Source organism: Rhincodon typus, chromosome 18, assembly GCF_021869965.1.
Source record: "Rhincodon typus isolate 14 chromosome 18, sRhiTyp1.1, whole genome shotgun sequence".
In the NCBI taxonomy this organism is placed as follows: domain Eukaryota; kingdom Metazoa; phylum Chordata; class Chondrichthyes; order Orectolobiformes; family Rhincodontidae; genus Rhincodon; species Rhincodon typus.
The window spans coordinates 32954095-32972270 of NC_063349.1; positions in this window are offsets into that span (position 1 = coordinate 32954095).

Below are 18176 nucleotides of genomic sequence, written 5' to 3' on the forward strand. Positions count from 1 at the left end.
AAACCAGTGAGAGACATTGGAAGATCCATAGAAATGATCTATATCAATCATAATGCTTGTTGCTGTGGAGAGTAAATAGTGGCAGCAAATATGTTGCTGTTGGATTCCTATTGCACCAAAGGTGTGCTACATTGCAGAAAAATAAGACAGCAGCAAGCAACAAAAAGTAAATACACGGGCTAAAACAAAGTTTAGCAAGCCAAGGTTAAAATATATCTAAAGTGAAGTATTTGCACTTTAAATAGTGGGTATAAATAATTTGCAAGATTTCCCTGTATGAAGCAAAAGTTGTACGATCAACAATTATGAGGAATTAATCAGGGGACACACCATAGTGAAACTTTAGCAAGGACTAAGAAGGACAGGGCAGGTGCTGGCCTGCAATATAGGAAAGTTTCCTTACAGAGTTAAATTCTGAGCACAGTGAAACCTAGTCACCCAATTCCAAAAGGATCTGTGGATAGCTCGTGAAGGCCTAATTCCTAAACATGGAGCTGGGAAGTCTATCTGATGGGTTTGTGGTGGAAAAGAGTGAAATATATCAATACATCCACAGATAACAAGAAAGCTCAAGGAATTTTATTTGTGCAAATAAAGAATTGTTTCATTTAGATATGAATATATCAGCAAAGAGCCTAAAAGACCAACATTCCATTGGCCATTACAGTCTTTAATCCCACCAATGTGCCACTGGACTCAGATTCAGAATGCCGTGATCTGTGATGAATTGTGATTAAACTGTCCATGCCATTCCAACATATATCAACCTGCGTTGGGTGAAAGTCATTGAAATTAAAGCTTTGTTTTATGAGTATTTTAAGAAAAATAAATGAGTGGAGATTACATGGAGCACCAAGTGATTGTAAAATGCATTATGAATGAAGCCGGTTTCTCAGGGAATTAACTAAATTATCTCTTCACTTCTATGAACCCATGTTGCCTCTCCATGCTTATTTTTTCAAAGTGAATGAGTTTGGATACAGACACTGTGTCCATTTTAGCTCTCTGAACTGGCAGTCCTTGCTAACTCATAATTAATTTGATAACAAGCTTACCATTGATTCCTGCCAAAGGCTCTATTTAGTTGGCAATTAGATCTTTTACATATTTTTAAAGCATGTATAATTGATATGATCTATAGACAAAGTATTTGGAATGTCATACACTTTTTCTGTGTAATTGAATTGCACAGGTTTCTGGTTGTCTTGAAGGCCCACTCCAGAAAAAGAACCAGGACAGAAGAAAATCGGGAAAAACATCAATGTATTTGTTCCAAATCTACAATTTATCACTCGTCTCCAAAGATCTAAAGCTACCAGTACACAGCTGTTCACATATATATATACTTTATTATGAACTTGGTCAACAAAAGACCCAGCCGATGTTTAAGAAAAAATGCTTTTGTTCCTTTCAGAAGTCAAAGGTTGCAAACTTCAGCATACTTGGATGCCATGTCACTCCAGATCTTTCTTACTTCAATTTTTTTTGACACCTCATCCTACTTCCAATCTCACTCTTGTTGTGTTTTTATTTTATCATCGAATGTGACCTTCCCCTCACTGAGCACAATTGATAAGCGTAGGCCTGAACTTACACCTTGCATCGCACCTCAAGGAATTTGATGTTACCATAATGATGAGCTCTTCATCTGCCTTTTCCTCTACTTTCAAGGCCTTGGCTAGGATTTTTCCTACTGCCTGGTGGACCATTTCCCCCCTAATATTCTTGTTTCTCCTGGACCCCTCTCTCTGGCTCTAATCCTCTACTGGGTTTTTTTCAGTTGGAACTGCTGATGTGACATTAGGTGATTTAATCTTTCTAGTCTACTCATTTAATCTTATCTAATTCCTCTGAACTTGCAGCACTCCCTTCATTCAGATGAGTTTGTAATATTCTTATTAAATATGCTGACAAGGGAGGTTCTGTCATTGATTAGCAAACGACCATGTATTGCTGAGGCTGAGTATCAACTCTCTGTCATATCCACTTGCTTCATAAGCATGACCCCACCATGGAAAATCCCTTTCTTATATCTATCATTATTGTTCCCCAGACCTGAACAGTCTACTTTTGGTTCCTTTCTGACATTGACAAACAGGACTGCCCTAGTTGAGCCCAACTTTGCCTACTGCCAAGGACTTACGTGGATGCTGTCAGGCTTTGCCTTGGCAATAAGGGACGCTGGAGTGAAATCTCACCTCTGAGAGTTACCTGGCAGCTCTTCATTCCAGGCAGTGCCATGTGGAGCAATAGCAGTTGTGGTAATGCAGCCGTGAGAGATCAGTGAGTAACCTTATCCAAACGTATGTGAGTGAGTGTGGGATGGGTGTCATGGCAGGGAGGTGGAGGTGGTGCTTGCAAGAGACTGGGGAAGAGGATTGGAGGCAAGGGGAAGAGGTGTAACCCTCCCTTCTTTTTCTAATGCTGGGTCCCTCAGTCATTTAGTAAGTGCCTTTGAAAGAGGGATTTTGCCTGGAACCTGCAAGAAAGCTCTACTAGGTTTTGCTTATTGGGCTTCCTATATGGCAACATGGAAAAATGTGGTGACATTCACCTTGCCCATCTCAGATTCCGAGGTCTCTTCAACACTTGATAGAGAGGGAGCACACACGGGTTCCACCAGCCTTTCTGACTGTTCTGAGGAGCCAGGAATGTTTTGTGAGTTTGCAGCTTTCATATGGTCCATGTGCTTGTTCAGCCCTGTCACACCTACCCAAATGTTTTATGTCACTGGACCTGACCTTGCATTGACCATGTCTCTTACCCATGCAGGGCCATTCCCACGGTTCCTATACCAAACTTCGTCCCTTGAAGGAAACTGTCTCTCTCCCTTAGCAAAGTCTTGTGTCTGGCATTGACATTCCTGATGCTGTTTCACCTTTGACCCCAGGTCCGGGAAGATCAGATTTAACCTGCTGCAAAGTCTACTCCCCATTGGCAACTCTGCTGGAGCTATCACTGTAGTTGCATGACGGGTGGTCCTATAATCAACTAGGAACTGGGATAGTTTAGTAGCTAGTGAAGCTGTAGGCTGTTTCTTTAGGCCTGCCTTCAAAGTTTGGACTGCGTTTTCTGCCACACCATTGGATAATGGATAGTATGGAGCTGTCCTTATATGTCGAATACCATTTGACTTTTGGAAATACTCAAATTCCTTGCTGATAAATGATGGCCTGTTCCAGGAGTTTGTGTACTGCAAACGATGTACACAGTTTTTCTATCACCATCCCCATGCTTGACAAGTGAACTCTATGCACGTCCGACCGCTTTGAATGGGCATCCACAATGACTAAGAACATTGAGTCCATGAAAAGACCTGCATAGTTGACGTGTAACCAAGTGCAGGGTTTACCCGGCCATTCCCGTGAATGTGAGGGAGCTGCTGGTGGTAATTTTTGTCTTTTGTTGGCAGTCTGGGCACTGCCACACCAATGTGGCCATGTTGGCATTCACTCCTGGCTACCAGACATGACTTCTCACCAACATCTTCATTTTGAAAACCTTTGGATACCCTGGTGGAGTTCAGCCAGTATCTGGCAGCGATCTTTGCTCGAGACGATCACTGTTGCTTCCCGTAATATTATGCCGTCCTCCACCGTGATCTGGTCTTTCTGAGTCCAAAATGGTTTCAGTTCTGGCTGTGATGGCCCTTTGACTTCCCTCATCACAATCAGCTGTTTCAGTTTTGACTGGACCAGACCTTTCTGTGTCCAAGTCTGATATTGTCAGCTGCGACTGGAAGTGAGTTAAGAAAATTTAAACCCATTACAGACTCTTCCAGTGGCAATACCACCGGTGGTGCACCTGCCAGTAGGAGGCTACTCAATGCATTCACATTCACTACTTGGCCTCCAAGATGGTGTTCCAACTTGTAATTATACATACTCAGTGTTAGAGCTCACTGCTGAATTTGGCCTGAAGCTATGGGCAACACTGCCTTGTCCTCTTCAAGAAGAACTAGCAGGGGTTTGTGGTCTGTTATTATTAAAAATTTACATCTGTGAAAGTATTAGTGGATCTTCCTGACTCCAAATATGACCGCTAGACTTTCCTTCTCTATCTGGGCATATTTACGCTCTGTATTAGCCAAAGTCTTGGATGCATAGTCCTGGATGCATTGTATGTTTCTCTCCATTAGGCCACCTGTGAGCTAATACTACCCCGATGCTGTATGGGGAGGTGTTGCATGTCAATACCTGATCTTGCTTGGGATCATACTGTGCCAATACCTTCGAAGATGATAGTGTTTCTTCACTTCCCTGAAAGCTATTGCTTGGCTATGTGACCATTTCAAAGGTTGACCTTTTTTAGGAGAAGGTCAAATTATGTATGAACTTTCCATAATAATTCATCAGTCTAAGGAAAGAGTTCAGCTCCAGTGTGGATATGGAAGCCAGGGCACCTTTGATCACCCTCACTTTATCTTTCAACAGGTTTTGTCAAGTTTTGTCAACTCTGTTGCCCACTTGGTCACTTGGGGTGTTTGTACACACATTTTCCCCTTCTAAGGCATATACCTGCCTAGGAGGAAAGTCTAAGGACTATGTCTAAACTCTCTAAGTATTCCTTTTTCGTCTTCCCTGTTAATAGCACGTCATCTAGATAAATGGTGATCTGGAGTAGACCTTGTAAAATAATGTCCGTCATCCACTGAAAAATTGCACAGGCTGACGATACCCAAAATGGCAATCTCATCTATTGGTACAAACCCTTGTATTAATTGTAGTATACATCTGAGAATCCTCATCTAGTCATAATTGCAAGTATGCATGGCCCGTGTCCAGCTTTATGAAGGGCAGCCCCCCTGCCAGCTTTCCATATAAATCCTCTATGTGAGGTACTGGGTATTTATCCAGTTGCAAAAAGCAGTTTACCATGTGTTTAAAATCCTCATAAAGGCGAATCAACCCATCAGGCTTCATAATCGGTACGACGGGTACTGCCCATTCCACAAACGGAGCTGATTTGATGATTCCGTCGTTTCACAGCCTTCTGATTTCTGCCTCTACTTTTGCCCGTAAGGCAAATGGCACTGGGTGGGACTGGCAGAATCATGGAATTGCTTCATGCTCAACATGTAAGTGGCCTTGGCTCCTTTGATAATCCCTAGATCTTCCTGAAAAACCTCCATGTATTTAATTAGGACTTCACTCAGGCAGCCATTTTCTAATCAAAAATGTTGAGCCAATTTAGGTGAATCTTTCTCAACCAATTTTGCCCCATCAAGCTCGGGCCTGAGCCTTTTACTACAATCAATGGGACTGAGCCAGCTGCTTCTCATAAGAGACTGGAACCAAAGATATGCCCTCTATCTGTAAAGGTTCCCTGGTGTAGTTTCTCTGTCTAGCTGAGGTCTTGCGCAAACCTAAGGGTTAGAGTCTGGAGTGAATTTTGTTAAAGACTGGCTCTGTGATCACTGAAAGTGTTGCCCCATTATTGACCTCCATTAGAGCCGGGTGACCATTTAACCAGAAGTTTATTTTGATTGGTTTTGATTTGGTTGTTGTTAAGCAATTTAATTGTTCCAAACCATATATAGGTGGACTTTCCCAGGTGTGCACTGTCCTGGATACCGGCCTATGAGTTCCCTTATTCAATTTGATTCTTTGCTGTCTTGAGCCTGCATGCCAGCAGCAACTACAATGGCTTTCCAGCCTGGGTCCTGAAGAAAATTTTAACAGTTTGGCAGAGGTTTGGCTTTGTTTTGGGGTTTTGCTGTGGGCTGACCTAGAGCCCCTCTATTCAGGACATGTCCTGAGTGAAGCTATACAATTACTTGCACTCAAGTGGTGTTCCCCAAGCTCAGTCAGACTGGTGAGCATGTCCACTTCCATCGGAATATTCTGCAACTCATATACTCCACTTGTGCATTTTCCAAACATAAAACCAGCTCCAGTGCCTGGTTGAAGTCCATTTAGTGTTCAGCAAGTGGACATTTTTGCATAATTATATCATTAATCCCACATGCCAAACAATCTCTCCGCACCTGATTAAAGGTTAAACCAAAGTCACATGCCTCTGCCAGTTGTCTTAACCTAGTCAAAAATCCTGATATAGATTCCCCTGCTTCTCTAATTGCTGAGTAAATATGATAGCAACTCGGAATTAAAGGAAGCTTGGGGTTGTAATATTCATTAATTAAATCTGTCAACTCTTGAAAGGTTTTAGTATCTGGTGCCTCTGGGTAAGTTAAGTTCCTTATAACCGAAAATCCTGTGGGTCCACAAGCTGTCAGAAGAGTTACTCATTGCTTTTTATCTGCCCCAATCTCATTTGCCTGGAAAAAAATTACATTCTTTCCACATAGTGGGCCCAGTCTTCAATGGCAGTATTGAACAAGTCAAGCTTCCTAAATAACAGCGTGATTTTGTAAATGTCTATCCTAACTTCAAGATGACTGTTGTGAGCTAATTTCTTCAGAAGCATGCTTTGGTCCCACTACCACTGAAATAACTCCACAAAGGCTAGTATCCCATCATCAACTCACCCTTTATTTACACATGGAAATAGCTCCCTCAAAGCCAGATCTCCCAGATTCCCTAATCAGGGAACTCATATTCTATGAAGTCCACCTGACTGACCGCACTACAATCACAATAAGCACCCTTAGGTTAACTTCCCACCTCTGGCACTCAATTAGCACACAGGCATGAAGACCATCCGTGATTATTTCTTCCTTGGGCTAAATCGGTCAGAGCTCAAATGATAGTGGGGCCTCACCTGACACCCAACTAAGTTTCCCACCACAAAACTCATTCCTGGGGGAATTATACCCGGTCTGCTAACCGTTTGTCTCTCTATAGATACTGCCGTTTTCTCTTTTAATCTTGGATTTCCAGCATCCGCAGTATTTTACTTCAATATCAAACATGGGTCATTTAAATCACTTCGTAATTGTTCAAAATCGTGTTTAGATTCTTAATAAGCAGTAGTTCCAAGAAATTAGTATCACTGTTAGCTACAGACTAACTTTTTTTTCCAGAATCTGTAATGTCAATTACATTAGACTTTCCTGTTCATTGACATATAAATTGAAATCTTTTATAATATTAACTGACAACTGCACCATGGGTGACTGTACAATGCAGTTGTATTTAATCTATCAATAGATACTGAGTCATAACAGAGTCATTCATCAAACAGCGTCCATATACTATGCTAAGTAAAGATAATAAATGCAGCCATATTCCACAAGTAGTAAGATGAATTAAATTGAATTAAAAGTACCTGTGCCTTAACAGCAGGATTATACAGGTTAAGAATTATAGAAATCACATAATTGCAGAATGGAAAATATTATGCTAAATTGAAATCATTTTATAAGACTGTAGCACTTATGCCCTATTTTATTTGCAATGCTAACAGTCCAATTAGAGAATACCATAACAAGGTGGGGTCCTTTACAGGAGCCTGAATGTTGTCAACTATGGTGAGAAATGTAGCAGAATCACATGAGATGTCCAACTAGGCCCATCTTGAATTAATACTCCAATTGTGGCCTCACCAAAACTCCGTGCATTCATAACAAGTCTTCTTCATTTCTGTGTTCCAAACACCATTCTGTTATTTTCGCTGTAGTTTCATGGCCTCTGATGATAAGGTTTTAATGCCCTTTTGAATAGTTAGAACTTCCATTTGCACTGCAGGAAGGAAACTGTTTATGCCTTTCCAGGGATTTATTGTCTCAGGTGGTCATAGGGCCTCTGTCGCCATGAAACAGAATGTAGCTTACAAAGTGATGCAACTTGGCAACCATTATAACATGGATCAATGTCAATCAGTGAAATGTCCTCTTTTCTGTTGAAACTGTCGTTTTTTTTAACAAAAATATCTGAAAAGGTTATCAGCCAATGAAGTTAAACTTAATATATGAAATTGTACATCTTCATAACAAGGGGAACTTGCAGGTGGTGTTTTTCCTGTGCATCTGCTACCATTCCTGCCGCTTCCCTCTCCTCACCCTTATAGGTATTAAGGATTACGTGTTGGAAGGTGCTGTTGAAGAGATTTAAGTATCTGCGTTGTCTATATGGTACACATTGCTACTATTGTGTTGTAGTAATGAAAGTGAATGTTAAGGTAGCAAGTGGGGTGCCAGTCATGTGAGATGGTTTGTTCTGGAAGAGTCAAGCTTCTTGAGTGGTTTTAGAGTTGCACACAGCTAGTCCAGGCAAGTGGAGTGTATTCTATATCACACTCCTGGCTTTTGCTCTGTAGATGCTGAACAGATTTTTGAAGTCAGGAAGTAAGTTACTCTATGCAGAATTCCTATCCCTTGACCTGCTTTTGTTGGCAAATTATTTATGTAGTGAGTCCAGTTAAGTTTCTTGTCAATAGGATATTGATGGCGAGGGGATTCAGCGTTAGTAATGTTGTTGATTTGTCTGTTTTCAAGGAGACAATCATTAACTGGCAATTGCATGGTGTAAACATTAACTGCCACTTTTCAGCACAAGCCTGCCTGTCATTCAGGACTTGCTTCATGTGGATATGGACTGTATTCGTGACTGAGGTGTCACAAATGATACGGAATACAGTGTAGCCATCAATGAACAACCTTCACTTCTGACCTTATGACGAAAGAAAGTTAACTGATGAAGTATCTGAAGGAACAATGATCTTCTTCTGTACAACGCATGACTTCAGTCATCCCTGAGTGGCCTGACTGATTTTCCATCTATTTGAATTAATGCTAGTCTGATAGCAGGAGTTACATTTTGAGAAATCAACTCAATGTCTCCTGCATAGTCACCATTTTAAATTGAGCATCTATAATTTTCTAAAATGATACTTACATACTAAGATTAGAGAGAATCTCAATTCTAAACTTTTATGCAATGCAGACTGTAGTTTTGATAACCATCCTACCATAGTATTAAATCTGTTTTGATTCTGGAAACTGAAATCGACTATAGTATTACAATAGTCAGATGTGAAACTAACCTTGGAATTATACAATTGACTCTCATTTTTTACTACTCCTGCTGGGAAAGGCAAATAATGAACTAGTGTGAAGTCCTATGATAACTTTTAACATCCAAACTAAGGACTGTTGTATTAATATAACAACAAACACCAGCAATCTTTCATTCTTCCCAAATGTTTCTATGATGCTGATTTTCAATCTTTGGTCCAAAAGGCATTTCAAAGCTGATTCATTGGTCAGATAGTGAAATAGTTATTATGCTCCAGCAAAGTATTTTTAATTATTTCTTCCAACTTTTCAGTCGGAAGGAGATGAATCAAAAAGATTACTCCATCTGATTTTGGATCCTGAGAAATAAATCACTTTGGAGACTGGAAAAATGGAAAGATTGCATTGAAGTTTTCAAGTTCACTGGAGCAACAATGTTTATGATTACAGCTGGCCATCTTTTCAATCAGCACAGCAATTGAAATTCAGTGAATATCCACAGGCATGTTTTCACTATTGGCGTATTCTGTAAACAACTTACCAAACCGTGTGGATGTCAATAATATATACTTGGTGTTCTGTCTATTTTCTTGCAGCTCTTTATTTCAAAATCCAAAGTGAGACAATTATTTGCAAAGTCAGACATAGTCAGATTGCTATCAAATTCTAAATTGTTCTGGACTTAGGTAATGATGATAAAGTCTGCCCTGTTGTACCTGACCAGGCATTTAATCAATTTTTTTTTGTTCAAGCTGACCAGTTGTACATGATAGAGTTCCACGGTAACTTGTGTCTAGCAAACACTTTATATAGTGCTGTCAGTGTCCATATTAGAATTTTATAATCATTTTGCAGTGATAACTATTGATGTTTCTGGCTTATTATTATTGTGTCACCTGTTATGAGACATATATATATGTTGTCACCTGGAGTAGTGTTAAAGGAGCATCAATTGGAACTGAGTTTTCACTGAGCTACATTTTCAAAGGCATTGTGGATATGATATTTCTTGTCATGGGTAAGGGGCTTAATTTACATTTTATGTTTTGTGCAACTAATTCATTGCATATTATTGAAATATTTATTTGCAAATTACCATTGGGTGATTGGTGATTTATGCTGTCAAATGAACCAAAATGCAAGTATGATTTAACAATCATTTCAATTGAATTTGACACATATAGATCTAAAGGGTTGACCTATTGTGTAATTGGACTAGACATTGCTTGTTTTAGGCTGTAAAGATAGCTTGCAAATGGATTGATCAACATTTAGTTGAGTAGCTGAGTTCTTCTAAAGACCATTGAGTGTCTTGACAAATGTAGCTCAACAGCCAGGGAAATTACAATATCAACTAGTTGAATATACATCAATGACAAAGATATATACAGGGCCTTCTTCTTTGGTTTGTAAAAACACTGAAGGTTTGCTTTGCACACTTAGGATCAGTACATAAGCAGTCCTTCATCTATATACACAAACTTACAGTAGTTGGGAACCAGTTGAATCTTGTTGACTATGAGATCCTTGATTGGGGTTGTTAATATGGACCAATCAGGAAAGCCCTGGCTGACCAATATAACCAGGAGATGGGCAGCAGAATGGTTCAGTGGTTAGCATTGCTGCCTCACAGTGCCAGAAATCCAGGTTTGATTCCACCCTTGACAGTATGGCATTTACTCTTTCAACCTGTGTTTGCGTGGGTTTCCTCTCACAGTCTAAAGCTTGATCTGGTCACCGTCTGGAACATGGTTGACTCACATCACGGGAGTAGCGGCCATTGTCAAAGAGGTGCTGCTCAGGAATGCACACCTCCGTAATTGCAGGTTTGATTGTCTGTCGGAGGGGAGGGCTGTGGGGGTGACCAGAGTTGGGGATGTGCTAGGCGGTGGGGGCCTGGGCTGGATGGCACACAGGACTGTGGTGGGCGTCTGGTTCATGGTCATCATCATTCAACGCCTTAAAATGGCAGTGCTCGGACCCAATGTAGTGCACCAATTGGAGGATGTTCAGTTGTGCGATGGAATCCTATCTGTGCGTACCCCTGCTCAGACGGGAATTTCACACTGGCCCTAGGATCCCGTACCCCCCCGGGAGCTTGTACCTCATAACACAAGCTGCCTGTAGAATTTCATGTATGTGTCTTTTAAAGATGTGAAATGGCGGGCCCCATATTGATGGCTTCTGCACACCATCCACCTCTTCTCCTTCAGCCACCACCCAGACATGCCTTGACGTGTCCATTTACCACCAGGTGGTGGAGATCCGCAGTGAAGGGCTCTCTATGTGGGACATGGCGGGTTGTCCTCCCCCTTTCTCTTGGGGATCGGGGGGGAGGGTGTTGCACGCAGCATTCCCATGTAACTGCAGATTGCGGTGGTTCATGGACTCCCAGCCCAACTGTCTATTTCGCTGTGGAGTCCGTGGACTATGTGTACATTGGGTGTGGGCATTTGCACTGCTTCTTTAGTTATCTTAAAGACTTCCTTTTGTGTTTTGGGTTGCACTTCAGCCCGATGCTCCTGATCATTGGGCACCCAGTGCGGAGGGGAGTGGGCAGGTTGGAGGATCTCATGAGTCTGCCCCAGGGCCTGGCTAAGCTGGCCATTAACAGGTCCTGGCAGTGGGCCATGGAGGAGGTTGTTACAGCCAACTGCCTGCTCCTTTTCTGTGACTACGTTTGTGCCCAGGTGTCCCTGGAGAAGGAGCATGCGGTGTCCATCAATACTCTCGGTACGTTTCGGGAGAGGGGGGCACTGCTGGGTGTGGAGTGTTTTGTCTCCCCCTCCAATCCCATTTTGATTTGATCCCTACCCTCACCTTCACCTTTATGTTCACATAGGAATTGCCGCCAGGGGCTCTGCCTGCTATTGGCTCCTTAGTCACATGGGTGTCGTTCCTGGTGGTGGTATGTTAATAAAGTTATTTACACACTGGTGTTTTCGCTGTGTCTCACACATACACACAACAAGGGGGCTAAAAACCAAAGAAAAAGAAGAAAGACAAAATATACAACCAGGAGATTTAGGATCTCCTCTGTTCAGAGGACTGACTCCAAGCTATAGAAAAAAAACCTGGGGATTTAGAATCACTTCAGTTCAAGCAACTGACTCTGAGCTGGCTAGTCACAGCCAGTGTACTGTGCACAAGTAAATAAAGGGTCATGGGATACCGGCTTCTGTGCAGTTATTTCAAAGCTAAAATTTTGTTATTGTTGTATTGAGTTCAGGAGTTGCAGTTTGTGACCTGCACATGTCCATTGCAGTTGAGGTAGGCAGCATACAAATTTGGTGTTGTCTCCTCGTTTATGTATTTGCAATATTGATCAGAGAATGGTCTGCCCTGCTGGCTGCCTGAGTGCTGAGGAGGGGACCATGGATCTCACGTGGTGTATCAGGCTTACTGTTCTTGAAGGCAGTCCCTCTTTCTTAAAGGAGAACTGCTTCTGGCTGCAGGCCCTGACACAGACTACAAGTACGATCTGCACAAATCGCCCAAAAGGGAAGAGAGAAGGCTCTGAAGTTCCCAGAGGTGGTGCTGGAAGACATGGTCCCAGAGGTGAATGGAGAGAGGTCATGTTTCCACCAGGGTTGAGAAACTACTCAAGGCATATCCTCCAAGTGAAATCTAAGCAGGAGCCAGGAAGGTCAATGCAAGGAATCTGGTGCTATGGACCTGGCAGAAGTGCCAGAAGAAGTTCAAACACTCACACCGGGTGAAGGCTGGTCATTGTATCAGGTCAGAAATCACACGACACCAGGTTATAGTCCAACAGGTTTATTTGAAAACACAAGCTTTCAGAGTCTTGCTCCTTCTTCAGGTGCTAGTGAGAGAGATAGTATCAGACTCAGAATTTATAAGTAAAAGATCAAAGGGTCACACCACTTATGAGATGTACTAAACAAACCTAAGATGCTATTAAATCTTTAATCACTTAGAAGGTTTTAATTGATTACTATGTATATGTAGATCCCTGAATTCCCTTGAAGTCACTGCCCTGAGAGAACTAAAGATTTCATCAGCGTAAAGAAGAGGTGACATTTTAAGTCAGACAATGAATGTTAGGTGTGAGGCCTTGTTTAGAATCTGTTTGTGTTTTGGTTTGGAGTCCGACTGGTTTTATTTCTAAAGTAGGAAATTATAAAACGCTACATTGACTGACTGTCTATAAATTGTGTGCTTTTTGAACAAGATAGAATGTATCTGCAAATTCAAATTCATCCCATAGATTCACATGTGCGTGTGTGCGTTTGCGTGTGTGTGTGTGTGAGTGTGAGAAAGAGAGAGTGTGTGTGTGTGTGTGTGTGTGTGCTTGAGAGACAGTGTGTATGCTTGAGAGACAGTGTGTGTGAGAGAGGATCTGTGTGTGTGTGTGTGTTTGTGTGGGAGAGTGAGGGAGTGTGTATGCTCGAGAGACAGTGTGTTTGAGAGAGGATCTGTGTGAGACTGTGTGTCTGTGAGTGTGTGTATTATGCATGTTTGTAAGTGTGTGTGTGTATAGTGTGGAGGGGTCACCTGTAGTGCGACATGAACCCAAGATCCTGGTTGAGGCCGTCCTCATGGGTACCGAACTTGGCTATCAGCCTCTGCTCGGAGACTCTGTGTTGTTGTGAATCCTGAAGTCCGCCTTGGAGGACATTTACCCGAGGAGCAGACAGAACCCATTGCCTTTGACATCGCAAGAGTATTAAGACAATAATATGTTCCTGCCTATTGCCCTTTCCCAATTGCCAATTCACCATGATTGTGCTATCTGGCAGGTTGCTAATTAACTTATTGCATTACATCTTATCCCACTCCTCTTTCCTCACTTTAACCTTCCCCTTGCTGATATTCTACATTTAGAGACCAAAAACCTGCCACAGCATACTCCAGAGGAATTGAGATAGCAACACTGAAGCTGTGATGAGAAGACCCCTCACTTGATTGGATCCTGATAGCCATCATTACTATAATGGTATTGCAGGTACTTTAGAGGGTAATACAGAGTTGGGTCTGCATGTGTGAGTGACTGGGTGTGAGTGAGCTGCAATCAGGCAGGAAAGGACTTATTGGCAACTCACTGGAGCACAAAGTCACAAAGAGGTTCAGTTAACGAGGACTCAGATGGAGTGATATGTAGGAGGATGTAGATGAGAATGCAGACTGTGATGCCGGGATTATGCTCTGGCCTATCAGATAGCAACAGCAAGTGGGATTAAGAGTTTTTTTTGTCAGGTTGGTGACCTGTGATCAGTGGGGTTGCACAGGGATCAGTGCTGGGACAGCAACTGTTTACAATATATATTAATAACTTGGAGGAAGGAAGCAAATGCACAGTAGCCAAATTTGTAAACAACACAAAAATAGATAGTAAGGCAAATTGCGAGAGGGATGCAAACAGTTTACAGAGAGGTATTGATAGGTTAAATAAGTGAACAAAAGGCTGGCAAATGGAGAATGATATGGGAAAATATGAAGTTGTTCATTTTGGAAGGGAGAGCAAAATAACAGAGTACTATTTAAATGGTGAAAAACTGCAGAAATCTACTACACAAGGGGATTTGGGGTATTTGTGCACAAAACACTGAAAGCTAGCACATAGGTGCAGTAGGTAATCGAGAAAGCTAATGGAATGTTGGCCCTTATTTCAAAAGGGTGGAGTATAAGCGTAGAGAGGTCCAAAATTGTATAAAGTTCTGATGAGATCACATCTGGAATGCTGTCAGTTTTGGTCCCCTTATTTAAGGAAAGATATTATTTCATTGGAGTTAATTTGGTGAAGGTTTGCTAGGATGATCCCCATGGTGGAGAGATTGTCTTTTAAGCTAAGGCTAAACAGATTGGGACTCTGCTCACTGGAGTTTAGGAGAATTAGCAGGTGATCTCGTTGAAACATACAGCATTCTTAAAGGGGTGGCCAGCATAAATGCTGGTGTTTCCCCTTATGGGAGAATCTATGAGGGCAGAGTTCCAGAATAAATGGGTGCCAATTTAACACTGAGATGAAGAGGAATTTCTTCTCTCAGAGCGTTGTAAGTCTCAGGAACTCCTTGCCATGGAGAACTGTGGGGGCAGGGTCCTTGTTTATAAATAAGGCTGAGACAGATAGATTCTTGATCGATTATGTGAAAGGACAGCAAAGTAGATGTGAGGAATGCTGGATCAGTCATGACGTGATTGAATGGTGGAGCCGGCTGAGGGGGCTGAACGGTGTATTTCTTACGGTCTTGTGGTCCAAGAAGCATGGAGGAGTCCTGCTTCAAGTGGGCACAACTTCCCTTCTCCACAGCCTCTCTTCCATCTCCCTGTCATGTTGCAAACTCAGGTGCACTGCCTCTGAATATCTGTTGGGCGTGTTCGAATATAATGAATATTTTATCAGGTGGCATGATGGCTCAGTAGTTAGCACTAATGCCTCAAAGCACCAGAGACCCGAGTTCGATTCCAGCCTTGGGCGACTGTCTGTGTGGAGTTTACACATTCTCCTTGCGTCTGTGTGGTTTTCTTCTGGGTGTTCTGGTTTCCTCCCACAGTCCAAAGATGTGCAGGTTAGGTAAATTGGGTGTGGGAAGTCTGGGTTATAGGAATACGATGGGGGATGTGCCTGGGTAGGAAGCTCTTCAGAGGGTAAGTGTGAATTGATGGGCCAAGTGGCCCACTTTCACATTGTAGGGATTCTATGATTGAATGGACTTGCACAATCCTGTTCTGGAGTATGGGTATTTGACATCACAATCGAGCCATTTGGCAAGCTTCCATGTGTACATGGCTCCCCCAGGCCCGTGCAAGCACACTTCCCGAAATGGGATACAACAAGGACCACTCCAGAAACAGCAGGAAGGGCCCTGCACTTCATTTGGAAGGCCTTCAGCTTCCATAGCACTGACTCCAGTGACAAAGTAGAGTCCAATTTCATGACCACTATGTTTTAGTATCATAATTAAAACATAATAAATATAGGTGGTGTAAGATGACATTTCTTTTATATGATAATGAATTCAGCAGTTACTTCCAGGTGTATTGACCTGATAATATTCCATCTTAGAATTGGTGAGGCAAATCCATGGGCTATGAGTTATTATTTTGCATTGAACCACTTCATTTGTATTTGCTGGAGCTCTGAAAAGCTTACCAAATGTCTGGAGAAGCCCTGAATTTCGTGAGGCATAGCCACATTTGTGTCCAACTTGGATCAATGTCTGTACTTGTGCCTCATCATTATGTCTTGTTGATCACGTAATAAATGTACAAAAATGGGCCAAAGCTTGTAAGTGCAAATCTTGCAGTCAGCTTTGTTTAAGACAGAATTGGAGCTGATTTAATAATGTTCAGGTCGGAGCCAGATCACTGAAAGAGAGGAGTCTAAATCCAGGAGAAGCTACAGGTATTTATGCAAAAACTGACATCTGCAAAAGATAATTCCAACACCAAACAATAAATTAGCCCTGCAATTGTTAAGGGAATCTGAAAATCAAAACTGAATCTGAGATTCAGGAAAAGAGGCCAAAAGGTGGTATTTTGATGCTTCTTACTGAACTTATTAAAAAAAAACACAGTTAAAGTTAAGAGTGCTGGTATGCTGAGATTGAATTCTCAGAACTTAAATCTGAGATCTATCTTCAATTAACAGCTGGAACTGTTAAATCCAGACATCAAGATTACAGATCTATATAGAATGGATGTCTGCGTAAAATGTGGAATACCTGGGAGTGATCAGAAGAAAACCAATTTTATCTGGTGGCTTCTGTTTATCATTTTTTATTCAACTAATTAAAATTTGTTAATTTAACATTTTTACTTTTTGTAGGTATTTGAACTCTTGAAGGAATTCTTGCTTTTGGGCTAGATAATTTAAACTAACGTAGGTAGAAACATATTTCTGAATTTGTGAAATTATTTGTGGAAGAGTGACACATTTGTCACTCAAACATTCAGAAGAGAAAACAGCCTTAAAAAGCAGATATTGCACACAAAAGAAGTGTGCAAAGTGAAAGTAGAAAATAGTTGAAGTGTATAACTGTTACCTGAGTCATTGAAAATAGGAGAACAGAATCAGAGTTCTTCTACAGCTTGACAGTTAAACATGTGCAAGGATATTGCAGAAGTGTGATGAGGTAGGCAATACTATGGCTCAAGAGATCAACCTCAGCACTATCCTGATTTTGAACGCATAGAAAAATACAAGCCTAGAAGATAGGAGCAGGAGGAGGGCATTCGGTCCTTTCAAGCCTGCTCCACTATTCTTCGATCATGGCAGATTGTCCAACTCAGTCGCCTAATCCTGCTTTCTCCCCATAACCTTTGATCCCATTCACCCCAAGTGCTATATCTAGTCACCTCTTGAATACATTCAATGTTTTGGCATCAACTATTTCCTGTGGTCATGAATTCCACAGGTTCACCACTCTTTGGGTGAAGAAATGTCTCTTCATCTCTGTCCTAAATCATCTACCTTGAATCCTCATACTGTGACCCCTGGTTTTCGGCACACCAATCATCAGGAACATCTTTGCTACATCTACCTTGTCTTGCCCTGTTAGAATTTTATAAATTTCTATGAGATACCCCCTCATTCATTTGAACTCTAGCAAAATTAATCCTAACCTTGTCAATCTCTCCTCATATGTCAGTCCTGCCATCCCCGGAATCAGCCTGGTAAACTTTCACTGCATTCCCTCGAGAGCAAGAGCATCCTTCCTCAGAAAAGGAGTCCAAACTGCACACGATATTCTAGGTGTGGTCTCACCAAGACCCTGTACAACTGCAAAACACATCCTGGTTCCTGTACTCGAAACCTCTTGCAATGAAGGCCAACATATCATTTGCCTTCTTTGCCGCCTGCTGCACCTGCATGCTTACCTTCAGAGACTGGTGCACAAGGACACCCAGGTCCCACTGCACACTCCTCTCTCCCAAATTAGAGCTGTTCAGATAGTAATTTGCCTTCCTGTTTTTGCTTCCGAAGTGAGTATCCAAATTATACTGCATCTGCCATTGATTTGCCCACTCACCCAACCTGCCCAGATCATGCTGAAGGATCTCTGCATCCTCGTCACAGTTTACTCCCCACCGAACTTGGTATATCTGCAAACTTTGAGATGTTACATTCTTTTTCCCTCATTCAAATCAAAAACATTTATTGTGAATAGCTGGGGTTACAGCACATATCCCTGTGGCACTCCACTAGTTACTGCCTGCCAATTTGAAAAGGACCCATTAATTCCTACTCTTTGTTTCCTCTCTGCTAACAAGCTTTCTATCAATCTCTATACACCAAGTG